The 10,424-nt window shown below is 38.9% G+C and overlaps 1 long non-coding RNA gene and 1 other non-coding gene across 2 annotated transcripts; one reads left to right on the top strand and one right to left on the bottom strand.

The window, feature by feature from the left end:
* The first annotated feature begins 3,511 nt into the window (after nucleotides 1-3,511).
* On the top strand, nucleotides 3,512-8,274 carry LOC116666500. Its single transcript, XR_004323395.1, has 3 exons — nucleotides 3,512-3,525; nucleotides 5,320-5,324; nucleotides 8,206-8,274. It is a non-coding gene; the product is annotated as an uncharacterized LOC116666500 (long non-coding RNA).
* An 805-nt stretch (nucleotides 8,275-9,079) lies between these two features.
* Nucleotides 9,080-9,151, bottom strand: TRNAV-UAC. Its single transcript has one exon. It is a non-coding gene; the product is annotated as a tRNA-Val (tRNA).
* Nucleotides 9,152-10,424: the final 1,273 nt, after the last annotated feature.

The raw sequence follows: 10,424 nt of genomic DNA, 5'->3' as shown, positions 1-10,424 counted from the left end.
TTCTCAGCTGAGAAAATGTGAGAGGTGATCTCTGAAGTTCTTGAGGCCTAAGAGATCAATGTTCTGGTCTTGATTATCTGGTCGGTGATCTCTGCTCCTCCATGGTGGTTCTAATTGATCATTAAATTTCCTTGGTAGGTTGACTTAAAAACAACAACAACAACAACAACACTATTTTTAAGTGCATTTTTAAATTCACAGCAAAATTGAATGGAAGATACAGAGATTTCCTATGTACCTCCAGCCCCTACACATGAATAGCCTCCCATTACCAACATCCCCAACAGACGGCACATTTGTTACAATTGATGAACGTGCATTGACATCACTATCACCCAAAGTTTACAGCTTAAATTAGGGTTTGCTCTTGGTGTTGTACATTCTATAGATTTAGATGAAATTATAATGATATGTACCTGCCATTATAGCATCAGACAGAGTCTTAAGAATCTTCTGTGATTTGTCTATTCATTTCTCTCTCCCCACAACCCCTGGCAACCACTGAGATTTTTACCACCTTCAAAGTCTTGCCTTTACCAGAATATCACAAAGTTGAAATCCTAGAATACGTAGTCTTTTCAGATTAGCTTCTTCCACTTAGTGATATGCATTTAAGTTTCCTCTGTGTCTTTTCATGACTCAATTGCTCATTTTCTTTAATGCTGAATCATAGTCTATAGTCTGAATGCATCACATTTTATTTATTTATCCATTCACCTACCGAAGGACATCTTGGTGGCTTCCAAGTAGGTTGAATTTTAAATGTATAGAGATGGATTTTTCAAAACTTTCCCTGTCAGAATGAAGTTCAATGAAGTCCCATTTAGTCCATTATCTCAAATGAAATCCGATTAAGTCCATTAAAAAGATGGTTCTCTGGACTTTTGGATTTCACAATGCTGTAAAATTAACAAAAATGTTTGGGCATTTAGAGTGCATTGATTTTACTGAGTAAATATCCACATTTTAATTTTAAGCCTATCACTTATTACTTTTATACAAGGCATTTTCAACTCAAAAAATAGAGACAACAAGATTATACTATATAACATAGGGAAATATATACAAAATCTTGTGGTAGCTCACAGCAAAAAAAAAATGTGACAATGAATATATGTGTGTTCATGTATAACTGAAAAATTGTGCTCTACACTGGAATTTGACACAATATTGTAAACTCAATAAAAAAATGTTTAAAAAATGGAGTCCCATTGTGGTTAGGAAAATAAATTATTTCACAGCAAAAAAAATGAAAGAAAGAAAGAAAGAAAAATACCATATGATATCACTTATATGTGGAATCTAAAAAAAATGAGATAAATGAACTTATTTACAAAACAGAAACAGACTCACAGACATAGGAATCAAACATGTGGTTACTGGGGGTGGGGGAAAGAAGAGGTAGAGGGATAAATTAGGAGTTTGGGATTTGTAGATACTGACTACTATATATAAAATAGATAAACAACAAGGTTCTACTCTATAGCACTATAAAATATAGGGAACTGTATTCAATATCTTGTATTGATAAAGAAATAATAGAAAAATATGAAAAGGAATATATATGTATAAATGAATCACTATGCTGTACAACAGAAATTAACACAACATTGTAAACTGATTATACTTCAATAAATAAATAAACAAACAAATAAATAAATAAACACCATCTCAGAATACATCACAGTGAGAAAAAATAAATTCCTCTTTGAAAAACTCTTGCATTGCTCTTATTTTTCTCATTTTGCACAAATCTGTAAAATCCTTGTCACCCACGGACCCCAGCCCACACATCAGCCTCGGAAACTACTGCTTTGAGGAACTAGCCAATGTGGCAAATCTTCCTCTACAAAAAAGCTCTTCTTGCTATGAATGGCTCCCTTCAAGAGATGTTGGAGGCTGAAGATATTTCCAAGATGTTAGAGAAAACAGTGATGGTGGGAAAATATGTTTTCTACAACTGAGCTTCCAAAGAACTTCCTGGGAGATTTGCAACTTCTATTTCTATATGAGAAAACACTCTTGAGGTCGAAACTGCGCAAAGAATTGAATGGGGTTGGGGTTGGGGGTAGGTGGGAAAGAGAGAAAATTTTCTTTCTGTGAATGCAAACATGCTGAACCAGTAAGATGTAGGTTAAATCCTAGTCCGATGGTGTAGACAGATGCTCTGTGGGCTCCTCACTCTCAATCAGCAAAGGCAGAGAAGGCAGTGAAGGCAGAGGGTAATAGTTTCAAAGAGAAATGGAGAAACCAGAATTCCTGCTTTTATGCACTTAGGGGCTCTTTGGCAAATGGTCTAATCTCAGTCTGCAGTTTTAAAGGACATCACACAATTATTAGCAATCTCCGCTCAGATAATGCTGGCCCTTGTTTACTTTCTTTATTTTTGTTTTTTTGCAGGGCAGGAGGTAATTAGATTTTTATTTATTTTAATGGAGGTGCTAGGGATTGAATCTAGGACCTTACGCATGCTAAGCACATGCTCTACCACTGAGCTCTACCCTCCCTGGGCACTTCCTTTTAAGACTATAATTTTTCACATTCCTTCTGATCATAAGACAGAACCTACCTTCTGTCTTATCAAGAATGTCCCATTCTGCTATCTCTTACATACTCTGCCTCTCTTCTTCTAAAGCCAGGTAAAAATCCATCGAGGACTCGTCCCAGATAGTAGGGGCGTTCAAGAAGCTCCCCAGGGGCTGTGTGCTCCTGAGAAAAGTAGGAGCCCAGGGGATTTCTACCTGTAGGAAAATAGGAAACCATCACCACTTGGAATGGAGAGGGATGCTCGCCACGATGTCTCTCCAAAATCCCAAGTTATGCCCAAAGATCTCAGTTGTCTAGAAAAGCTGACAAAGGGGGACGTGGGAGAGGGTACAGCTCAGTGGTAGCACGAATGCTTAGCATGCACGAGGTCCTGGCTTCAAGTCCCAGTACCGCCATTAACAAACTAATTAAATAAATAAACTTAATCACCTCCTCCACCCCCCCAAAAAATTTTTTTTTAAATTTTTTTAGTTAAAAAAAAAGCTGGCCAAGATGGAGAAGGTGAAATAAGAGGAAAAGCTGTTTAGGATTATAAAGCCTCGCTGCACCATGAAGCTCTGGTGGCTTAGTGCCTTTTCCCCAAGGATAAGTACAGGTTACTGGCAAAGTCTTTTTCACCAGGTAGGCGCTGAGGCTCTCAGGAATGTTCTAGAAACCTTCAGAGGCTGGTATGGAGAGTCCCATTGTCCCTGCAACCTGGGCTTTTCTCACCTTGAGAGCGGTGATGTTTGACTACTAGATTTTTACATAATTAAAATAATTTTTAAATAAACTATAAAAGAAAATATTTAAAAATAATACATCCTTATTGTTGGAACTTTGAGAAAAACAAAGATGGAAGGTGATCACTGTCATCTCACTGCCTGGTCACCCCATGGCTATATTTCTTCCTGTGACTCCTGTGTATTTTTCAGGCACAGCTGTAATCATGGTATCCTAAGTACCTCGTATTCTTTTGTTTCTTGTGTGTGTGTGTGTGTGTGTGTGTGTGTGTGTGTGAGTTTTACCATGTCACAGCTCCATGAGCCTCACTTGTACTGGCTGTGAAATTCCTTCCTGTGGGTGGCACATTTTAGTTAAATATTCCCTTGTTGGGCTTGGGGACAATATGCTTTTTGTTTTTGTTGTTGCTACTCACTGGAAATCTACGGAAGTGTTCATTCTGCCAAGCCCTTGCCTCTGTTAGCCATTGTTATGTTTCAAAAATCTTTCTGAATTGAATAAAAGTAGCAGCTCATGGTTAATACATATTTCTTTCATTACTGATGAAGTTGAACACTTGCATTATTTTGTTTGCACCTTCTGTTTTGGTGAAAGAATCTTTCTTATCGAAAACCATTTGCAGATAAGCAGTAAACGTTCAGTGGGGGAGCATTCACAGAGAATGGGCTGAGAGGGCTAAAATATGTTATGTGATTATCAAATATTTTAATTATTTTAAATAATTATAAGAATTTATATTTTAAATATTATATTTTAATATTAGTATTGTTACGGAAATGACAGGCCAGTCAAGAAACAAGCACCACTCGGAGGGTTGGAGTACTCAGATGTATTACGCCGGCGGGCTCAGAGGGGCTTCTGCTCCGAAGCTCTGAGCACCTTCAAGATGTGCACATGAGGTTTTATAGGGTAAAGTACAAGCTTGGGGTATTCGGCCAATAGGCGTGGAACAGCTTTAGCAGCATTATCATCACAAAAGTGGAGGCGGGGAGGCAGCAAACTAACATTCCAAAGCCAGATATGTATCTTTGAAAATCCAGCTGGCTAGCAAAAAAACATAAACAGCAAACCAACACTAATTAACTTAGATTTACAAGTTAGTCCAGCAGAACTCAGATCAGTATTCCAGTACTTAGACTTGTTAGCCCAGCCCAGCCTCTCCTTCACATTCCTAGACCTGTGAGTTATCTTGTTAGACCAGCCCAGCTTTTCCTTCACAGTATAAATAAATATATTCTATTTTAAATATTATATTTAAATATAATATCTGATATTAAATATAATTATAAATAGATGAAATGTTATTTTTAAATGAAAGACTAAAACATTTACCCCTCTGTAAATCAACTGCACTTTAATAAAAAAATTTTTTTTAAAAAGAAAGTAATAAAAAGGAAGTAATCTTTAGGGAAAAAAACTTCCCCTTCTTTTTTTTTCTTTTTTTTTTTTTTTTACTGTCCACAGTATTTGTTAGTTGTTTATTTATCAAGAGAAACTATCCCTTAGCCCAGATAGCTTGGAGTAGTTTTAATTTTGTTCAGCACGTATGTCTGACATTCAACTCATCTCTTTGTGAATTGAACTGGTCAGTTTTTTTGTATAAATTCTCCACGATCAGTGAAGACCAGAAGTCAGTTACATATAGAGTTATTAACTGAGGGCTCCTCAGAATAAAAAGATTCACCTATTCAAAGATTCCAAAGGTATAATCCTAGGTCCTTTTCTACTTCTGTTGAAATATCCTTCCTCTAGTTTTAAGATTGTCTGACTGGCTTTACCATAGGATTTCTGACCTCACTGTTTTGCCACATTGCCCCTTAGCACCTTTTCAGTTTATCAGGACCATAAATTCCTTTTCAGATCATTGACACCTGTGTTATATCACTAACTAACATCTCCGGGGTGCTGCCGGTGGCAGGCACGGGTAGGCATTTGACGGGCGTTGCTCATTTCATCCTTAGACACCCTACGTGCTAGTTACTAATTCCGGCCCACTTTACAAACGGAGGCACTGAGTCTCAGAGATGAGCCAGCTTGCTCTGGACCCAGAGGAGGTGCCTGAGGAGTGACCAGGATTTGAACTCCTGTCCTGATTCAGAGCTTCCACCTCAGATCTGCAGTTTAACCCCTGAGGTCCTGAAAAAAAGTCCTCTACTCTTCAATTTCATGCAATGTGACCTAACATGTATACCGAGCAGATGCCCATTAAAATCCTTGCCAACTAAAAAGGGGTTCTACTTGTTTGAAAGATTTTATGTCTTCAAATGAGGCAGTTTCTCTGCCTCTCTATAAACGATAAGTTCACAAAGTTAAGAATTCGCAGGAATGTTACTTGGGGCTGTGGTGGACTGGAGCCGTTTAAGTCTGTGGAATGACCTTAATGAGAACAGAATAGAACAACTACCTTATTGTAGTCCTAACAGTACCCACACAACAGCCCCTTTGAGCTTGATAGGTTTTTTAACTATTTGCTCTGCAAGGAAGTTAAAAAATATAAACGATGTAAAAACAACAGTATGTTTATTTTAAATTTGATTCCAAAACACACCTTAAAATGTGTTATGTTTAATATAAATATCTCAACCTATTCCCTTATATGCGAACCAATTTTCCAGATTTGGAATTAATCAATAACGCCTTTTTTAATCAATTTAAATATTTACACATAAAAAAGAGAATAGAACAGAATAGAATTTTTGATCTGAGAAACTCTTTATTACAGAAAAGCCAATAAGCTATGGATAAACTATGTAGCCAAAATTCAGCAAAGGGTAAGGATCCAGCATCCCTCCAACTTTCAAGACAAAATTTTGTCCTGTCTCCCAGATGAAACTATATCTGTGCTCCAGGCTCAGAATTATTTTTCAACTTGGACACGACATCTCTGTGTTCTCTCTGTGGGTAATACAGCCTCTCAAGACATTTTTATACACTTGGCAAAGGAACCACCTTTTCAAACTTGGACCTTAAAATCCCAGTTGTGAGATCTTCCTTACAAATAGCCTCCAAAGTAAGGACACACTCCTTTTCTCTAACAAAATCCAAACTAGTTGTGTTGGTACACCATATACTTCAATTAAAAATTTTTTTTCAAATTATGTAAACATAGAGTTCTGGCATGGGGAGATGTTCCCTGTATATTACTTTTTTTAAACATTAAAAGCAGTATGTTAAGTATGATCCCATTTCTGAAAAGAAAAGTGTGTGTATTTATAAGTACATCTGACATCAGTAGAGAAAAATTTAGAAGCATAGGCCCCCGAATTTGAATTTAACATGCATCTAATTTTCTATAATGCATATATTAGTGGCACAACCCAAAAATATGCATTAAAAAAATATCTAGACCTGCACTGTCCAACTGGGTAGCCACCAGCCACATGTGGTTACTCAAATTGAAAAGAACTAAAGAAATAAAATGTAAAATTCTGTTCTTCACTCTAGCCACAGTTCCATGCTCCACAGCCGCACGTGGCTAGTGGCTACCTTATTGTACATTACAGATATGAACACTTCCATCATCGCAGAACGTTCTAGTGGACAGCACCGGTCTAGGGGACTCAGGGGAAGTGACTTTTGGGTGTTCTTTCCTCTTCTTTTGCTATAAAATGTGAAGACTTCCCAAATATAAGCAGGACCTCAAGATCCTTCATTTATCTCTTTGGGCAAACTAAACATGCTTAAAGTCTTTGTCAGATCATTTCATTAAACTAATTTCACTGGAAATAAACTCAGATGCTACTTACTGATTTTGTTGACTGCCTTAGTGTTACATCTTTTTGAGGTTTTATATGGGTTTATGGACCATGTTCAGAGTTTGTTATGTTCCTCCTCATGTCTCTCCTGTGCTCACACCTCCCAGTCTTGCGGTTTTACATTTACCTCCTTCCCATCCTCAAGGTTTTAGTCCAGGACTGGCTCTCAATATGACGGTTGGACACTGCTGCCCCATGGCGCAATTAAGGATGACACGGATCCTGGCACTAAGCCAGTGTATAGCCTGATTTACTCCCTGGGCCACAGGATAAGTCCTGGTCACCCCACTTCTCTGGACCTGTGGCTTAGCCCAGGCAGGCTTCAGTAGCAATCTCGGTCAGCCCCTAGCCTAGGCTGGCCCAGCCCACAACTTTAAGCAGGGATCCAGCTCCATCCCCCATCTAATTTGAGAGCTTTAGTTCCAATGATCACCCAGGAATGAAATTCCACTGAGCTTCCCTGAACGTCTGGGCCTGGAGCTCTGTAGCCCACTCACCACAGGTGCATTTCCATTCTGCTTCTCATCTGTTGTTCTGAGCCCACCTGTATACAGAATAATGGCCTGTAGAGATGTCCATGTTCTAATTCCAGGAACCCATGAATATGGTGCCTTACATGGTGTCAGCGACCTTGAATGAATAGGCTGTGGGACCCAAGGCCAGGTCACAACAACATGCTTGTAGTATAAGGTAAATAATGACTGTATGCATGTGCCAGGTTGTATAAGTTTTAGAACAAAGAAAGTGGAAGTATGCATGTGCTAGTGGTGTTATGTAAGCTTCACGAACAAAGAAATGAACACTGTGCATGTGCAGGCAGAAAATAGATAAAAGCAGGACAGGTGCACCACAGAGAGCACGCACTACCTTGTGGTAGTAGAATAAAGTGCTGTTTCGCTCCATGTCGGCTCCTTGGACAGTCCGTCTCGCGGCATGGCAGCTCCTCATGCATTTTTCTGGTTGGGCCACTCACCTCCTCGAATCCCACTTCAGCCCACCTCGGCTGACACGTGGCAGAAGAGAGTTTGCAGATGAGACTGAGTTCAGGATCTTGAAATGGGGAGATTATCTTGGATTCTGCCAATGGATCAATGTGATCACAGGGGTCCTTATAAGGGAAAGGGGGAGACAGGAGACTCACAGAAGATGTGACAATGGAAACAGCAGAGGTCAGAGAAAGAAAGAGATTTGAAGATGCTATACTGCTGGCTTTGAAGATGAAGGAAGGGGCCATGAACCAAGGGATGCACATGGCTTCTATAAACTGCAAGGAAACTGATTTCCCCCTCCAGTCTTCAGAAGGGATGCAGGCCTGATGACATCTTGATTTTTAGCTCAGTGAGATGTATTTTGAACTTCTGATCTCTAGAACTGTAAGATAATAAATTTGTGTTGTTTTAAGCCACTAAGTTTTCAGTAATTTGCTATAGTAGCAATAGTAAACTGTCTTTGTTTTTATTATTCTTATTATTTTATTGTTGTTGTTCTGGCTTTGATTATTTTTAAAACCCCCCACCTTTTCTGTGAGTGGAGCTGAGAAAGATTATCAAAGATGAGTTTGCCCACAAGCCAAACCTTTCTCTAAGAATAATCGTGACCATTCATCCAAGTGGGAAAAACAGATTGGTAATGACAGGAGTGTGTAGAATGCTAGCTAGCGATATTTTCAGTACTTTAAAAAGTTGCAAAACTTTTTTCTAAATCACACATATACCATGTATGCACCTATAAGCCTAATATTCTAAGGCCATAAGTGAACTGCCAGGTGGTTTTTAAAATAGCAATAACCTGACAGTGCAAGTGATGAACAAAAATGCATTGAAATCTGAGATACCTTTTTATCCTATAATCTAATCCCCAAGAATTAAAGAAATAATTCACCTTCTCTAAGACTTCCTTGTAATTATCTGCCTCTTTCAGAGTTTGTGGGAGTAATAATATTTAAAGGCTTTTAAACTATTAGAATTGCTTTCTTTTTTTTTTAGGTTTTTTTTTTTTTTGGTGGGGGAGGGAGGTAATCAGGTTTATTTACTTATTTATTTTAATTTTTTTAATGGAGGTACTGGGGATTGAACCCAGGACCCCATGCATGTAAAGCACGCACTCTACCATTGAGCTATACCTTCCCCATTAGAATTGCTTTCTTGCTAATAGGTTGGTGATGCATTTGTAAGAAAACTATTGTATAAGTTATCTATCATTGCATAACAAATTCCACCAATGCTTAGTGACTTAAAAAAAAACCAACAAATATTTATTATTGCACATTGTTTCTGGGGGTCAGGAAATCAAGTGCAGCTTATCTGGGTAGATCTGGCCCCAAGTGTCTCACTAGGCTGTGGTCAAGATGTCAGATACAGATACTGAAGAGTGATTAGTCCTGGAGGACCTGCTCCCGAGGTGACTTGCTCTCATGGGTGGCAAGTTAGTGCTAACTGTTGGCAAGAAGTCATCCCTCTTCTCAAGGATCTCCCCAAAGGGCTACTGGAGTGGGCAGTTCAAGAGAGAGCAAGGCAGAAGCTTCAATGCCTTTTTGTGACCTAGCTCAGAAGTCACATACCGTCATGACCACAGCATCCAACAGGCTACACGGGTCAGCCCTATTCAGCGTGGAGGGGACAATACAAGGGCGTGAATAGCAGGGGACAATGACCATCTGGGGCTGTCTTAGAGCCTGCCTACCATGACCAGGGAGAATCTGTTTTGTTTTCAGCCATAAAGCCTTCCTTATCTCATAAATCCCTAGACATACAGAGTAGGAAAGAAATTCCAAGGTCAGTTAGTCCAAATATCCAGCTCACATGAATCACTTCTTTAAAAGCATACCACTTGGTGAGGTGGGTATAGCTCAGTGGTAGAGCACATGCTTAGCATGCATGAGGTCCTGGGTTCAATCCTGGTATCTCCATCAAAAAAGATAAATAAATAAACTTAATTACCTCCCCCTACCAAAACAAAAAACAAAACACCCCCACCAAAACCAAATATATATAATAAATAAATAATTTTAAAAAGCATATCACTTAAAAATCTTTACTGATAATTTAAAACTGAGTTGCATAAGGCCTGTCTCATTTACATTAGAGCCTCAATATATCTGAAGAGCGGAAATCCTGCCTTAGGAGGAATCCAGCTTTCCGAAACTCTTAGAACATCTTGCCTGCTTCTTGGCACACAGTTAGGAACACATACATTTTTGTAAACTTGACAAATTGTCAACTGGCATTTGCAGATCAACTCATCGGTTAACAGTCAGTGACCCCCTTAATCTGATGTTTCTGTGTGTTTTGAAAGCCCGGGCTCATGGCTGACCTCATAAATTCAGGAGAAGTCAGTTGTATGGTGAATCCCTCCACACTGAGGTTGAATTTCGGAGCCAAGTGGGGTATAGAGAACCAA

The sequence above is a fragment of the Camelus ferus genome, chromosome 10 (assembly GCF_009834535.1).
Source record: "Camelus ferus isolate YT-003-E chromosome 10, BCGSAC_Cfer_1.0, whole genome shotgun sequence".
In the NCBI taxonomy this organism is placed as follows: Eukaryota; Metazoa; Chordata; class Mammalia; order Artiodactyla; family Camelidae; genus Camelus; species Camelus ferus.
Note: the sequence above shows the minus strand (reverse complement) of the source record. Positions and strands in the feature narration are given on the sequence as shown.